General features: G+C 38.2%; 1 protein-coding gene across 1 annotated transcript in view; it reads left to right on the top strand.

Moving 5' to 3' along the window:
- The window catches only part of LOC138743222 (rho GTPase-activating protein 7), a 145660-nt gene that overhangs the window by 75183 nt on the left and 52805 nt on the right, over positions 1 to 17672 (top strand). The window lies entirely within an intron of this gene.

Raw genomic sequence — 17672 nt, 5'->3', positions numbered from 1 at the left:
CTGGGCGGTTGGACCCCGTGAGAGTGCTGTGTCTCTGCTCTCCGTGGGTCCGCACGAGCCGTTTCAGCATTTCCGGCAGCGCCCCCATTGTTGGTTCAACATTCTTAGCTGTGCACTTGTCCCTGATGTGATATTGGTTTCTTGAACTAGAGAAGTTGCAACATCTTGGCTAAACTTGTTCTGTGTCCCTTTGACAGTTGATACACCAGGAAAATGTTTCAAGTTCATATTTATTGTCATCTGATTGTGCATATACACGTTGGGCAGTGGTTCGTGCAAATGCTGCATGTCAAAATTTAAAGCTGCTCCCTTAGTTCCAGTGATCAGAGTTCAATTCTGGCCTCCTTTGTGGAGCTTTGTATGTACTCCCTTTTGACTGTTCCGCATGAGTGTTCCCGTATCTTCCCATTTACACATCAATTGGCTCCCGCAGATTGCCCAGTGTGTGAGAGGCTTAATCTAGGGGGACTTGATTAAGTGAACTTGTGCAGAAATATGAGTGGGGAAAATTGGTTCCCTGTGAGATTATGTGATGAATTGAATGAAGGGGCCTCCATTGCTGTCATACGGAAGATAGCCAACCAGGAAGATTGCAGAAGGTTGGGGGGTGGGGTGGGGGCAGGTAGGAAGCCCCTTGAACATTTGCTTTTGACAGGGTTTTAAATGCTTGTGACTTTGTATTTATTTCAGGTTATGTGATCTATAGGCTGGAATCAGACATTAATTATCTGCATCACCCCATGTGCATAACAATGACAGCAAAACTGTTGGCATTATTGAAATTGATTATTTAAGATTCTACATCATTGGCAACAGTTTGTGATCTGAGACAAGAATAACAAAGGCTATTCCCAGGAGGCCATTTCTTCCCATTATGTAGCTGATGATACCTTTAAGATTCTCGTGCATCATTTCCTTATCACCTGTTCCTAATTGCTCTTGAGAAGGTGAGGTGAACTGCTTTCTTGCTTTCTCTGCAGTTGTGAGGGTATGGGTACCCCAATAATGTTGTTAGGGAGAGAATTCCAGGATTTTGACCCAGTGATGGTGAAAAAATGACAATTATAGTTCTAGATCAGGATGATCAATGACTTGCTGGGTAACCTCCTTGTGGTGGTGGTTCCAAAGTTTTTGTTGCCCTTGTGCTTCTGTGCCAATTCCAATCATGAATGATGTATTTTTCCCTCTCAACCTTATTCTCCTGCCTTCTCCCCTTCCACTTTTTCACCTTTACTAATCACGAAGCTATCAACCTCTGCTTTAAGTGCACACAATAACTTGACCTCCACTACCACCTGTGACAGTGAATTCCACCCTCTGACAGAAGAAATGTCTCCTTATTCTCTTAAGGGGCAAACTTTTATTCTGAGGCTCTGGCCGCAGACTCTCCCACATTTGAAAATCTGATTCCAAGGCCTGGCACTCATTGGTGAGAAAGATTTGTTCAGAGAAGGTTGCTGGAGCACAGTTTGTTGGTCCAAACAGACCGCATTGGTTAAGAAAACACCGAGTGGTTTTAGTAGAGGCAAGACTGTGCTACGAGAGAAGACCACTCAGTGATTTTATTTTATTAATCTTTTTAGACATACAGCATGCTAAGAGGCCATTTTAGCCCATGAGTCCATGCCACCCAATTTACACCCAAGTACATTTTGAAAAGGAGGAAACTGGAGCGCCCAGGGAAAACCCATAAAGGCACGAGGAGAAGGCACACACTCCTTACAGTGCAGGTTGAAATTCTGTATCTGCTCACTGGCACTGTAAAGCCGTTGTGCTAACCACATTGCCAACTGTGCTGTCCATGAAAGGTCTCCTTTTGTGTTATTAACCCTACTTTGCTGGACGGTAGCCTTAGGGCTTTTTTTTTTAATCAATCAAGTAAAAACTTGCCAAATTCTTGAGAAACACTGACTCTTTCAATGAGTTTGAATCTTAAACTATCTTTGTGCTTTCATTATAAATTGTTAGGATTTGTGCTGTTTTCCCTTTTTTTTGTCTGCCCACTATTGCAAATTTGCCACAGTTCGTGATCGTTGCTTTGGGAGAGAGTTGCCTTCACTCTTTTTCTTCACCTTGCAACATCCTGGCCTGCACAAGTTTTTACTGTCTTTATATAGTCAGGGCTCCATGGGAGATTTTAGAGCTGCAAATCTTGTCATGTGTGCAACAGTGCAAAGGCTTTCACCTCACATTTTAACATCTAAATTAAGTTGTCTTGCAGTTTCTGCCCATCTGGTGTACGTAATAATGTCAAGATTCAACACTGAGTAAGATTTATTTGACTGAATGCTGACAGAGAGATGAGAGGGACGGGGATGGGTGGTAGAGAATAGCAATGTTGGCAGCATAAATTTTCCAGAATTTCGTTGTGATTTTAAAATCAAATAATTATCATTTTAATGTATGTGTGCAATTATAAACAAATTGTGTCAGAGATTGAATTTAAATTCTCACAGTAGCCAGATAGGTTTAAATGTACTGCAACATTAACATGATTGATTGTCAGTTACAAAGTTCATCAGCACATTTCACAACAAGTTGAGTGCAGACTACAATAATACCGACAGCTGGAAAGCCAAACATTGGCTTGATTAGAAGTCACCAATTTGGAAAATATACTAAAAATTATCAAACAAATCAGTTTGCATGAAACTGATTGTGAGCACTTGAAGTTCTTGTGTTAATGGCTCAATGGCTGGTGACCATTTTATAACGTAGCATCCTATTATTAAAACGGTCACTTCAGTAGCTGGTGTTACCATGGGAATGTGTCCTGTAAGATTTCTTTAACCTTCTTGAAAAATGTGTAACCAAACACTTTGCAAGAGAAATAAAATATAATTATTTCACAAAGATGTGATCACTGATTTTAGCAACCAATAAGGCCTTTCAAAACAGTGATCGATAATCAGGTGTCATCTGAGAAACATTACTTAACATCATTTCCATCTCTTGGTCTATTTTTAATCCATTGTGTAGTCTGATCCATGTCTCCATACTCCACTACTCCTATGTATCTTGTATAACACCTTACCAGAATTATTTTTGAAATTCTGCTCAGTTTCCCCTGGATGTTTGGGATCATAGACCAGTCTCTTAATTTTATCCATTTATACAGTGTAGATGTGCATATATATAAAACCATATAACCATTGACGGAGAGGAAACAGGCCATGTTGGCCTTTCGAGTCTGCACCGGTTCACTAGAACTGCTCCACTAGCTCAAACCTCCCACTCTCTGCCAATAACCCTCCAACCCCCTCACCTCCATGTACACATCCAACCTTTTCTTAAATGACAGAAGGGACCCTGCCGCAACTATCTCATTCGGAAGCTCATTCCATTCTGCCACCATTCACTGAGTGAAAACGCCACCTCTAATATTTCTCCTAAAGTTTTTCCCCCTTACCCTATATTTATCCTTTATTTGTGGATCTCTTGTCTTCCTAATTATATTTAACAAACTGAAATGCTGGTCTTTTCAGCATCTATAGGAGACAAATATTTCTGACATTTTGGACCTGAGCCCTTCTTCCATTTACACGTCTATACATACAATCCATTTAGACTTTAGGTTGACTATTCTGAGTATTATCTCCTTCCTTCTCTCAAATGTAGGTTCATTCAACTTGACTATTCCTACCAATGTTTTTCTCTCTAAAATCTTGAGACAATATTTCTTACCAGTAGCTCTACAATTTTATTATCAGAACTTCACAAAGTCACTATCTTTATTTTCCTTTTGTTGACAATAACTTTTGGAATAGTTTGCTTCAATGTCAGCACTGCTGCCAATAAATATTTACTTATTAAAAAAAACTTTCTTTACTTTTCAAATGGATGATTGACTTAAGGGTGGAGCTTGACCATTCCCCAAGTATCAATCCCATAGGTGAGTGTTGTCAGTTATTCCATAATTACTTGGATACTTGTTGACTTGAAATATTTCTTGTAGGGAATGCAGCTACACACTCAAAAATACTTATTCAGGAACAGGGGAGACCACTGAGCAGTAATCATGGCCTAATAGGGCATTTATAAACTCAATTATACCTCACACAATAAAATAGAATATTTCTGAACACAAACAATTTGAGTGTCATAAATTAAACTGAAAAAAAAAATTAAAACAGCACAACTTGTGGAGGAGAAAAGGAATTATTGAAAGTAGTTTCCAAATATATTTAAACTGTGCACAGATGTTCTGGAAACTTTTCCATGGTATTGTACTGAAGGTCTGACTGTCATTGCAACACAATCCAGATGTGTTTAAAATTCTGTCTGTCAAAAAGAAAACACAAAAGGCCTTGAGTATGATTGTTGGTCATTAACTCTTTAGGGAACTGAATCCTGGCTGGGGAAGATGAGCCAAAAAAAAACCAGCCCTTTGTCAAATGTAAGGAAAATTATGAGAGGCATAGTTGAGATGATCATTTTCTTTTCTCCAAGGTGAAAACGTCAAATACTAGAGAACATGGATTTAAGATGAGAAGAGGCAAGTTTAAAGGACATTTGCAAAGAGGTGAGAGGTGATTTAATAAAGGTCTACAAGATTCTGAGAGGTATAGATAAGTGAGACAGCCAGCATGTTTTGCTGAGGTGGGAATAATAAATTCCAGAGGATATCTGTACAAAGTGAAGGAAGGAAAGTTTAAGGGAGACATCAGGGGCAAGTATTTCACACAGAGTTGTGGGTGTCCGGAATCCCTTGCCAGGAGTGGTGGTAGAGGCATTTAAGAGACACTGAGACAGGCACATAGAAGAAAGAAAAATGGAGGATTATGAGGTAGGGATGGTTTAATTTTTTTTATTAGTAGAAATATATTAGGTCAGCACAACATTGAGGGTTGAAGGGCCTATTCTGTGCTGCAGTGTTCTATGCTCAAGGCAAATTTTTATACAGAGCTGGAATGTGCTGGCAGGGAAATTGGCAGAAGCAAATAAGATGATGACTTTTAAGAGGCATTTAACACAAGCGTATGAACAGACAAAATGGAGAGTTATGAACAATGTAGAGGCAGATAAGATAAATGGACATCTGGTTGGCATAAACATGATGGACTGAAGGGCCTGTCCCTGGTTTCACTATTCTATATTCAGAAGCTCTTTTAGAAAGGTCTGTGAAAATTGCCTTTTCCCTTTTCTATCTACTACTAATTCAAACATTTGTTTCCCAGCTCTGACAACAAAGTTGTCCTTTTATGGTTGTTGCTTTTGTCCCATTCCCCAGAAATTTGTGGCCTTGATAGTTCTGTTCTCAATATAAGATTGTGTCATAATTGAAACATTGCTGATGAGTAAGGGGTAAGTCTTCTGCATTTTTTTAAATATTTGCTTCTTGGGGGAAAAAATTGGGGGTTATGATTGACAACTTCAAGCCGGACACAAAGATAATTCCAGATTTGCTGTATCACGTAGGAAGTTGGAGAAACATTAAATTAACGTTTATTTAATTTAGCATGTTTAATCACAAATGATGCGGATGCATTGCATTAGTTCAACTAACCTAAAAATATTTTCCTTTGATTTTTGTTTGCACTCAGCATGTTAGTGCCCAACAATAGTCCGCCAGTACTGATGGATTCCTTTTGACCTGATAACACTATTCCATGGTCACCATGTCGTAGTGAAACCTTTTACCATGTTCATCACTGACTTCATGAAAATCAGCAGGGAAGAAGTCTTAGCGTGAATGCAGAAAATTAATTTTCAATGACATGTTGCACTTCATAGTTTTGCACACTTGAATTAGAAATCAAATATGACAGGAAATCACAAAAATAGATTATATCTTTAAAAATGGTATGTGACTGGAAATTTTTAAGGTGAGTTTTGTGATCAGCAGCCCAAAACCCATTAAATACTGGTTATGTATCCCTTATCCAAAATGCCTAGACCAGAAGTGTTTCAGATTTTGGATTTTTTGGGAATTCTGGAATATTTGCATATCTTGTGGTCCAGTGAATTGGAGGTTCTAGTGCTCAGTCAGTGCTCCATAAGTCCTGGTCCTGTTTTCATTTTGAGTGCTGCCTTTATGGAGATGAAACGTGTGAGTGATAAAACCACTTCTGTCAGGCTTGGCATGTTTTCAGAGAAAGACCATTCCAGGTCTATTTCAGTTGAAATGAACATCTTTAGCTGCAAACTGCTCAGAACAAATAGCAGAAAAGACCAAGAATAACTTAATTGATTACTTTCTCTTTAAACGTAAATTTGATTGTAAAATAGCAGTGAAGCTGTACTTGGGGAACAAATCGCCATTTTTTTTGTTCCTCGCACTGGCTGTTTCTGCCCAATTTACATTAACAGAAGAACATTAAGCATGTACTGGTTTAGGTAACAGTTCCCTAGGAACTACTGGCTGACAGAAAAGTGAACATCAAAGAACTGTAGAATGTTAACAGCACAGAAGATAAAGGCCCATTGGCCCTTTGAGCCTGCATTCACCACTTCAGTTGGCTGCTCGTCCATATTCCCTCCACTCTCTGTGTGAAAACGTTTTCCCCCAAAACATCCCCTTTCACCCTTAACCCATGTCCTCTGGTTTGCATCTCATCAACTCTTAGTAGAAAAAGCCTGCATGCATTTACTTAATCTGGTCCCATCATTTTATCAACCTCTATCAAATCTCCTCTCATTCTTCTATGCTGCAGGGAATAATGTCCTAACCTGTTTAACCTTTCCCTGAAACTCAGTTCCTCATGTCCTGGCAACATCCTTGTTAATCTTCTCTGGGCACTTTCAATTTTATTGATATTTTTCCCATAATTAGGTGACCAAAACTGCGCACTTTGCTCCAAATTTAGCCTAATCAACTTTACCATAACAGCCCAACTCCTATACTCTGGTCTTCACAAATCAAAGTATAACATGCCACCAGCTCTCTTTACTAACCTTTACTAATCCTATCTAACTGTGATGACACTTTCAGGGAATTGCATGCCTGCATTCCCAGATCCCTTTGTTCTACTGCACTCCTCAGTGCCCTACCATTTTTTTTCCCCAGCTGGTCCAGATCCCTCTGCAAGCTTTGAAAGCCTTCCTCACTATCCACCACACCTCCAATCTCCGTGTTATCTGCAAACTTGCAGATGAGTGCAATGCTGATTTCACAACTTAAATTTTATTTTTATTCTAATTTAAATTAAATAAATTTTAAGCATCTTTAGTTGTTCAATCTGGGTTTTTTTTTTAAATTAATCATAAAGGCATTTGTTTCAAGAAGGTATCATGAAGTTTTGAAGACGAATCCTTGGGCCTGGCTTCCATTTTGAAAAGACATGGGTTCTGCAGGACCATCAAGGGTTAGTTCAGGACATGGAATTGCACAAGAGTAGCATTCTTATCTGCTCTGAAATGCTTTGAGTGGTTGGTCATGCCCAGAATTAACTCATACCGAAGTATAGATCTGGACCCACTGCTATTTACCTACCATAACAATCACTCCACAGCAGATAGAATATCACTGGCTCTCCACTTAATTCTAGATCACTGAGATGATGTTGACAACGACAATGTACATCAGGCTACTCTTCATCAACTACAGCTCAGCTTTCAACACCATACCCTCAATACTGGTCAACAAGCTCCCAAAATCTGGGTCTTTACTTCCCCCTGTGCAATTGGATCCTTGACCCTTATAGGAAGACCATATTCAGTACAAATCGGAAACAACATCTCCTCCTTGCCAACCATCAACATGGGTGCACTTTAAGGATGCATGCTTAGCTCTCTGCTCTACACCCATGAAGATGGCAAGGCACGGAGGAGTCACGCGATGGAGTAGTGGCCGGACGGTGAACTCCAGCCCTCTCCAGAAAAGTCGGGAAAAACAAGAGAAAACACAAAGGCACAGAAATAAAAGTTACAAAAAAGTGAGTATAAAGGTGGAAAGAAGATGGCGACAAAAAAAGAAAAGTCGAAAGCAACGGTAAGAAGAGAGGAAGAGAAGACAAAGGAGGAAAAAGGTGAAGGCCTTACCTGTCCGAAGAGGCCCGCTGCGGAGAGAGAAACCCGCTCCCTCAGGTCGGTAAATAATGGACTACAAAAATGGCTCGCAGAGCCGAACAAAAGTGCGCAACCGCGCATGCGCGAAGTTTCGCGCATGCGCGATGCGAATGAAAAAAAACACACCGACGGGAGGGGGGACCAGCTGGGGAGTCGATCTCCACAGCCGGCAACGACAGCTGCAGAACACCTGCAGCAAGAAGAGACCACAGAAGACAATAGAAACAAGATAGAAGAGGAGGAAAGGGCAACAAAGAAACAACAGATGGTCAACCCAGAGGAAGAAGAAGAGGAAGAGTATGGTGAAATAGAAGAAGAAAAGAGAGGCAAGGTAAAGGATATACTTGCTCTTATTAGAGGATACATGGAATCATTTAAAGAATGGCAAACACAGGAATTTAAGGATTTAAGAAAAAGAATAAACAACACAGAGGAGAAAATAATTAAAATGGAGATGACCTTAACAGAAATGGGAAAAAAAATGGACAAGATGGAAGAGCGGGCAGTAGCAGCAGAAATGGAGGTAGAAGACTTAAAAAAGAAATTGGAGAAATCTAATAAAAAAACTAAAGAGACACAAGAACTACTAGCTCAAAAAATAGATACAATGGAAAACCATAACAGAAGAAATAACATAAAGATAGTGGGCCTTAAGGAAGATGAAGAAGGCAAGAATATGAGGGAGTTTATAAAAGAGTGGATCCCTAAGACCCTAGGATGTCCAGAACTACAGCATGAAATGGAAATAGAAAGGGCACATAGAGTATTGGCCTCTAAACCACAACCACAACAAAAACCAAGATCTATTGTAGTAAAATTCCTAAGATATACTACAAGAGAAAAGGTACTGGAGAAGACAATGGAAAAAGTAAGAGAGGGCAACAAACCACTGGAGTATAAAGGGCAAAAAATCTTCATTTATCCAGATATAAGTTTTGAACTCCTAAAGAAGAGAAAAGAGTTCAATACAGCAAAGGCGATTTTATGGAAGAAAGGGTATAAATTTATACTAAAGCATCCAGCGATATTGAAAATATTTATTCCAGGACAGCAAAACAGACTATTCTCGGATCCAGAAGAAGCACGAAAATTTGCAGAACAATTACAAAAATAGACTGAGGGAGGAAGACGGGTAATGAGAGTTAAAATGATCACGACTGATATGTATGTGGGTAAAGACAAAAATAGACTGAGGGATGAAGACGGGTAATGAGAGTAAAAATGAGCACGATTGATATGTATGCAGGTAAAGAGGTATAAGAGTGAATAGAGACAATGAGCATACATGAATGTATCTGTAATTAGAAGAAAATATAGATAGTATAGACAAGAATTAATAAGGGAAGGTAATGGAATAGAGAGAATAAGGAGGGAATTAAAAGAGGGACCTTTGTGACATATGAAAAGTGAAATCTTTTCTGGGGGAGGCGGGGTGGGGGGAAATAGCGGTCACTGCACAATCAGTTGACGCTTGCGAGTGGATTCGCAAATCCAAATGGAGAGGGGAGATGTGGTTGTCCGACAAGGGATAAAGGACAACTCAGGAGGTGAAGGGGAGATTGGGGATAAATAAGATAGAAATAGGAGAATAAGGAAAATGTTAGATGTTGTAGGAATGTTGTCTTATAAAGAGTTGAAAATAAGAAAACAGAAATGGAAAAGGAGGAAAGGTAATGATGGAAAAACGGAAAGAGAAGATAAACAAAATATAAAAGGGCTACGCTGAACTATATGTCTTTAAATATTAATGGAATACATAACCAAATTAAAAGGAAGAAACTACCAAATTTAAATGAATAAATGTATTCCATTAGAAAAAAATAACATATTGGTTAAGAAATAATATTGAAATATTCGAACAAGTATAGGAGCCTTACATTAAATACAATAGCGAAAACCTACCGGGGACAAACATTACCTAAGTTGATGGAAGGAGAAGGAAAGAAAAGAATGGACTCAGTAGAATTTCTGGTGTAATTTTGTTGAATGACAACATTGTCTGACTGGATTAATGCAACCTAGATTGTATACCTAAAATGGATGAGAGGGGGGGGTGGGGGGTGGTTTGGGAGGAAAGGGGGGGGGGGGGAGAAAAAGTCACTGTATATGTGTGAAAAGAAATAGTGTATATCATGGCTAATGTGATTTATGGTGTGAAAAATAAAAAAATTAAAAAAAAAAAAAAAAAAAAAAAAAAAAAAAAAAAAGATGGCAAGGCACAATTCAAATGTTATCTACAAATTTGTCATCGGCAGAAGATCAGACAGCAATGAGGAAGCATATAGGATATCAGCTGATTGAGTGGTGTCACAACAACTTTGCATTCAACATTAGCAATAATCAGAAGCTGATTGTGGACTTTCAGGAGGGGGAAATCAGGAAAACACAACCCAATCCTCATCAAGGGGCCAGCAGTGGATAGGGTTAAGAACTTTAAATTTCTGTGTGTCAATATCTGTCCTTTCTGAAGGTCTATTTTGGGGCCTAAATGTCTATGGAATCACAAAAAAGGGTTTCCAGTGGCTATACTTTGTGAGGAATTGAGTAGATCTGGTACATCACCAAAGACGCTTACAAATTTCTACAGGTGTTCTGTGGAATACTTTCTGACTGGTTGCATCACTGTCTAGTATGGTGGTGCCAATGCTCAGGGTAGGAAAAGACTACAAAAAGTTGTGAACTTGGCCAGTTCCATCGTGGGAATCAGTCTCCACTCCATCAGGGACATCTACATGTGGTAGGCTTAAAAAAAAAAGAGCAGCCTCTATCCTCAAGGAATCTCACCACCCAGGCCATGCCCTCTTCATCCTGCTGCCATCAGGAAGGAGACGAACACCCAGCAGCACAAAAACACCAGCTTCCCCTCGGCCATCAGATTTCAGGATGGATATTGAACCATAGACACTAACTCACTGACTTTTCTTCATCTTGTAAATGTAATTTTAGCAATATTTGCATCTATGATGTTGCCACATAACAATAAATGTTGTGATACGTTCATGACAATAAATTCTGATTTTGGGTGGGGTAAGTGTGAGGTGCAGAACACATTTGGATGGAGCACAAAAAAGATTTATTATGATAGCCCTAGCTGTAGCAAAAAAATGTATTATGTCAACCTGGAAATTAGAAGACAACTTGAAAATACAACAATGGTACATAGAAATAAATAAATGTATTCCATTAGAAAAAATAACCTATAATTTAAGAAATAACATCACAATATTCGAACAAATATGGGAACCATACATGAAATACAATAGAGAAATCCTACCTCAGATCTCCACCACCTAAAATGACAGAAGGAGAAGACAACGAAATGAATTGACTCAGTATATAAAAGTAAAAGATAAAAATTTCTTGTTTATTTTTATTAAGTGACGACATTGTTTAACGGGTTTAATGTATCTTATAGATTAAACTTTGAATAAACGGGATGTGGGAGAGGGAGGGAGGGAAGGGAAGGGGGGAAAAGGGGAGAAAATGACACTATATATTCAAGAGAAAAATATCTGTATGTATTTTGGTCAGTATGGTTTATAGTGTGAAAAATAAAAAATTATTTAAAAAAAAAAAGCAACATCAGGTCCAGTTTGTCCTGTGGGCATCTGCAATTGAAATTGCACATGCCTGACCTGACAAGTCAAGTATATTTTCATCTGATTGTACAAGTACAAAGAAACAATGTTCTACAGTCCTCAGTGCAAAAACATGCAGACACACAATGAGGCACGACACACATACATACAGACAAACAATACATATGTAGGACAAGTATTATATCTATAAAAAATAAATATTGCTTTGTATAAATGAGAGTCTCAGATGGTTAGTGTGAACAGTTCCTTTGGTTGTTCAGCATTGCCACCGCCTGTGAGAAGAAACTGTTCCTCAGCCTGGTGGAGCTACCTCTGATACCCCTGTAACTCTTCCCTGACGGGAGCAGCTGAAAGATTCTGTGTGTGGGGTACAACACAAATCAAATGTTTGCAACTGTCTTGTGTGCATTCATTGATTTTTTTTTCATTTTTAACTGACTTAAATTGAAAATGCCCTTGAGCCTTCCTTGCAAGGATCAGTTTTTAACCAGTTAAACCCTTAACTAAACCACTTAGAATTAACACTTTTATCCACTTTGCTTCAAGAATGTAGTGTCTTAACATGTGTGAATAGACTTACTAATTATATTTGTTTATGGGAAGTGATGGCTCAGTGAAAGATGTTAAGTGGCAATGTGATATGCTGTTACTAATTTCAGTTCAATTGTTCTTTATAAGACTGATCCCTTAAATAAAGATTTGTTTTAATAAATGAAGATGCTGAATTTTGCCAAATACAATATTATTTTAAACTGAAAAATACTGCAAAGTAGATGTCTATAAAGACAAACTTTGAAGGTCGAACAATTGGTTGATGAATTCTTATCTCTGATGTTTTTTTGACACCAATTGTATATTTTTTTTAAATAGCTGACTGTTTCTTAAATAATTTTCTGTATGTTTTCCAAAGGCCAGAGCAAGTTTGTCATAATTACAAAAGGAGGCAATACTACATGTAGAATAATGGCAGATTACTGCATTTTCATCAGTCCATGGTTTACTCCAGTGATTAAAACCTACAAATTCTTGCAGGGCACCTTTCTTCTTTAAAGAACCTTTCTATTTCTCCCTTTTTTTCCTCAATAATGTTCCGTTTCCTCACCCCTCTACCCTTTAATTGGTTCTCTTGCTGCTTTAAATTAAGACTAATACATTGAAATGGATCCGCTTCTGATGTTACATTGGGACCTGCATGTTCTTGTAAATCCGTTGAAGCCACAGCTGTACCTTGGGAGCAGTAGGTTGAAGTGCTGGTACCCATAAGTGGCAGGGTAGGATTTCAGTTCTTAATGCAGCTCTGCAATGCTAATATTTACAATACAAGTAGACCTCAACTTATGACCATAATTGGGACCGAAGGATTGGTCATAACTCGAATTGGTTGCAAGTCAGATTTGCATGTCTTAATGAGGTATCAAAGCATTTTTTTTCCCAAATAAAAATTCAGTAAATAAACATTTAATGAAGATTCTTAGGATATGTACAGTATTTAAATTTTGGTTGTATGCGGGGGTGGATGTAACTTATGTAGGTCATAAGTTGAGGACTACCTGCAATGAATTTGTTGCAAATGGACTGCCTTGTTCTTGTTGCAACTCCTATCTAGGACTATGGAGTTGTACACTGAACAGCCTACAGGAGGTTTACATCCTGCAAAGGACTCAGCAATTTGTGAACTCAGCCACGTAACAGGTGCACAAAAGACAATTGCATGCAATCTGAAATAACAGGAAATGCTCAGGTATGACAGCAGTTGTGGTGAAAGAATTCGAAATCTGACGAAGGACCACTGATCTGACAATAACTTTCTCTCCCAGGGATGTTGTCTGGTCTGATTCCAGGAATTTTGTCTCAGGTTATTGTTACTGTATCGCAGACTTGCATGTATATACTGTATGTCCTTTGAATTATAGCTGTATTTCATGCACATATTTCTCCAGAGAACTGTTTTATCATGTTCGTTTGTTCTCTTGATTCTATCTGAACATCATTCCCCTTCAGCCGCCAGTCAATTTAGAGGAAGGAAGGAGTGCCGACTTTAAAGAATTTGTGAATGCTGCTCAACAGATACAAGTGTAGCTAACCTTTCATCTCTGGAAAGGGAATTCATTGGAAATATTCTTGAGAGGAATGAAAATATAAAGTTAATTTAGATGGAACAGAGGAAATACCTATCTCAAGATCTAGTGGCTAGATTAAGAAATGCTTAGTGTTATGATCTTAATCGTTTGTGTAAAGAAAGCACTGGAATGTTTCCTTGGGGAAATATGTTCATTTTAAAAAAATCCACATGTTTGCAGATGTTTAGATTAGTGAACTTGCTCTCTTTTGAAACCAGTAGTGGCCTTGGGCAGGAGTAACAACATGAAGTCTGGCTTTTTCCAGGGACTAGTTGAGATTGTTTTTTGGAGATGTATGTACTGCAGTTATATGGAACTGGTAATTACATAAATTCACTTCTTTGGACTACAATGTTTGCATTATAAACTCTTCTAAAATTATAATTTTGGTGATTAAAAGGGCAGTGAGTTGTGGTGAACAGCACAATGTAGATTTTAAAATGGAAATCTTTTCTGATAAGAGTTTTATTTTTGACCACTCCATATTTGTCTCTGATTAGACATGTATGTCATTTTCCACCAAGCAATAATTCTATCTACATACATCATAGAGTATCAAAAAACTAAATATTTTATTCTAGAAAATTGCAATATATATATTACTCTAACTTGTTGAAAGATTGTCATGTGGGACTGCATGGATAAGAGAAGCAAGAGGGAGTCGACAGGTTATGCAGACAGCATCTGTGGATAGAAATGGTTAATGATTAAGGTGCTCTACCTGAAACATTGACCATTTATATCCACAATTTCTCCCTAATCTGTTGGTTTTCTCCATCTTCTCTTATTCAGTCAAGATATCTGTTTTTATTTCCGTCCTGTGGGATTTTTTTTGGGGGGGGGTGAAAGTCCATTTAATGGATCGAATCAAATTTATTTTTTATCCTTGATTTTACTGGCTGGCAATAGTTGCAAAAAGGAAGTTCATCTACAGAGTGATATTCCGATAAAGATGGTTTGGATTTATTGGATGACTGGATGCCATGGTGAAATAGAAGGAAATTCTTCTCTGTACACTTCAGTGGTCTCAGGCAGTATTGTGATTTTTAAAATTTGACAGTTTCTGGACCAAAATGCTTCCCCTTCTATTTATCATGCTCTCCTCCAGGGATGTTCACAGATCAGATTATGGGAAGTGACCGGTACTCCTCCATCTCCTGTATTTGAGAGGTTCATTTATTAAACATAAATGTTCACAGTTCAGATTTATTGTCAGAGTACATGCATGACATCACATACAACCCTGAGATTCTCTTTCCTGTGGGTGAGGCAGAATTTAACACTTATCAACAGTTCAAAAAAAGTACTTGAAGAAGCGTGCACATGGAAACAAATAAGAAATGTAAACAAATTGTGCAATACAGAAAGAAAAAAAATCAATCAAGCACAAAAGTAAGACTCCTTGAATGAGTCTCTGAGTTTATTGTTGGAGTCTGATGGTGGAGGGATAGCACTTATTATGGCTGGAAAATACCATTTAGGGAATACTTAAGTGAAATATATTTGTGGTTGGCAAGTAAATGAAGTATCCATTCCATGATTATTATTGATCTGTGTTAGTTAAGAGGCTATGTGACCCATCAGACTCCTGTTTAACCTGCTTCATGGAATATTGTGGCACCTTTCAGAGAATTAAATGCTGTGACAAACCTTGAAGTGTTTGAAAGAGAATTCTACCTTCAGGGTTAGCAAAGAATTGCACAATTGAAGGGTTATTTTGCATTTAATGATTTAATCTATGCTGTTGCATTCCATAGATAACATGATCCAGTAAACCCAATAGCACTGGGGCTAGCATTTTTTGCTGATTGTATTTGCTCATCCTTGACCATTAATTAGCACTGTTCTAAACTCTAGCCTTTTAATAGCCTGGTGTCTGTCACTTCATATCATTAAAAATTAGATAAATCTAATGACAAAATATCTTGGGCCTTTGTTCAGTTGACCTAATTGGTGTGAAAACATCTTGATTTTTTTTCTCTCTCTGTAGTCTTGCTTGAGACTTGCTAATTTTGTTTAAACAATCTTCCTACATTATAACTATTATTGTCTTTTGACATTTTAAGGATGTATGTCACATTTGCTGTTTATCTTGTGTTCAGCTGACATAGTTAGCAATATGCCATTATGATTATATATACTTCCGCCACATATCAGTCTTACTGCATGTTTCAAAGAATGGCTGTGCTCCTTTATTGACTAGGTCAGGATAGAAAACTCGCAATTATGATTTTTAACACAGAAATAAAGGAATTTTTTTATTGCATACTTACCTCTGGAGTGGTCATTTATACAGGAAGCACTTTTACATGCCTTCCTGTGTCATGAAGTTTGTTGAAGGGGGGTAATGTCCTATTCATTAGCCCATTTTCTTACGGAGTGCCTGTGGTCAATTTAGATTTCAGTTGCTCCATTAAAAAATGTGTAGGGGTCTTGGTGGAAAAATTACGGGATGGAATTTAGCAAATAAATTCTGCGATGACATTTTTACACTGCCAACGGAGCAGAAAAGTGCCCAATCTGAGCTTGATCCCTGGGTTTAGGACAGTGGGTGGCAGAGAAGATTGTGTCTGTGTTTATGTTGAGAGAAGGAATCTGATCAGTGGAGCAGTAGGATGGAAGGAATCATTGGGCTAAATGTCAACCCAAGGACTGCAAGTGGCAAATTGGATGAAACTGGTACCTTTGGTAGCACCACATCATAGTCGCTTTGAGAACAATGTGCTTAGAATTCCTATCCAATCCTCCAAAATGGCATTCAAAGCAGTGTACAAAGGAAAACCAAAAAGTCATTACTAAAATTTGGTGACTCAGTATTGACATTGTCAGCAGATTGATAGCACAGCACAGTTTATACAAGAGTTATCCATTTTTCAATCAGAATCTGTTGTCAGGACATCCATCCATGATGCAACCCAGAAACCTCCACCTCAATATTGTGCACGTGCCCTCACGATAGGAGTTGAATCCACAGACACAATCTCATTCTCACAAGTCTCACACGAAGTTTATTTTTGCCCTTCTCTGCAGGATGTAAATTTGCCTATGATGCAGTTCATGTTATGCTAAGGTATCATTTAATATATTTTGGTTATTGATTTTAGGAATTCTAAGCTGATAATTCTGCCACGCCCACAGGAAAAAGGAATCTCAGGGGATCTCATGTATGTACTCTGACAATAAATTTGAAATCATTATTGAATCTAGATGAGGTGCTCTATTGAGGCTGCACCTGGAATCAGATTCATTTGGGACTAAAAGAATATCCCAGTGTCCTGATCAAAATTAATCACAAATTGGCCTGTTATTATTCTGAACAGGAATAAGTGTCTGAAGCCAGGGTTATATATTCAATCTAATGCATCTTGTAAACAAAGACCCAACTACAATGTTCCAAATATCTTGGACAATAAACTTGCACACTTTGATGGTTGATGCCCATAAACATCCTTTCTTTGCTCTGCCATTGCAAAGGATGGGTGTGTGGGGTCCAATAGGATGTTGGATGGGTTTTCAGAGAAAAGAGATCCAACGTTTGGTGAGAAAGGGAAGGATCATTGCATCAGCCTGGATCTCTGAGTGCGCAGGGTAAAGAGTAAGTAAGAGGGACTGGGGGATCGGGAGTACTAATGAGTTGTGGTCCTGTTTGAATTGTGTACATCAGAATCTCATAATATGGGGAATTGAAGTAGACCTGCAAAAGTATTTATTTTAAAATGTACTTTATTCCTAATATACACAAAATCAGTAAATATCTGTCTCTACATTGAATATATAGTAAAATGAATACACTCTCTTCCAATGTGTCAATGCTACTTGCTTTTCTTCAGTAGACAAAGCACCTTCAAAACATTTGAGAGGCCTTACCCAGAGCTCAGCTCCACACTTTGCACAGGAAAAGGGCCCTAAAATGGTCTGTACAGACTGTGGCTCCAAGCCTTGGACC

The sequence above is a fragment of the Narcine bancroftii genome, chromosome 9, assembly GCF_036971445.1.
Source record: "Narcine bancroftii isolate sNarBan1 chromosome 9, sNarBan1.hap1, whole genome shotgun sequence".
Lineage (NCBI taxonomy): Eukaryota > Metazoa > Chordata > Chondrichthyes > Torpediniformes > Narcinidae > Narcine > Narcine bancroftii.
Note: the sequence above shows the minus strand (reverse complement) of the source record. Positions and strands in the feature narration are given on the sequence as shown.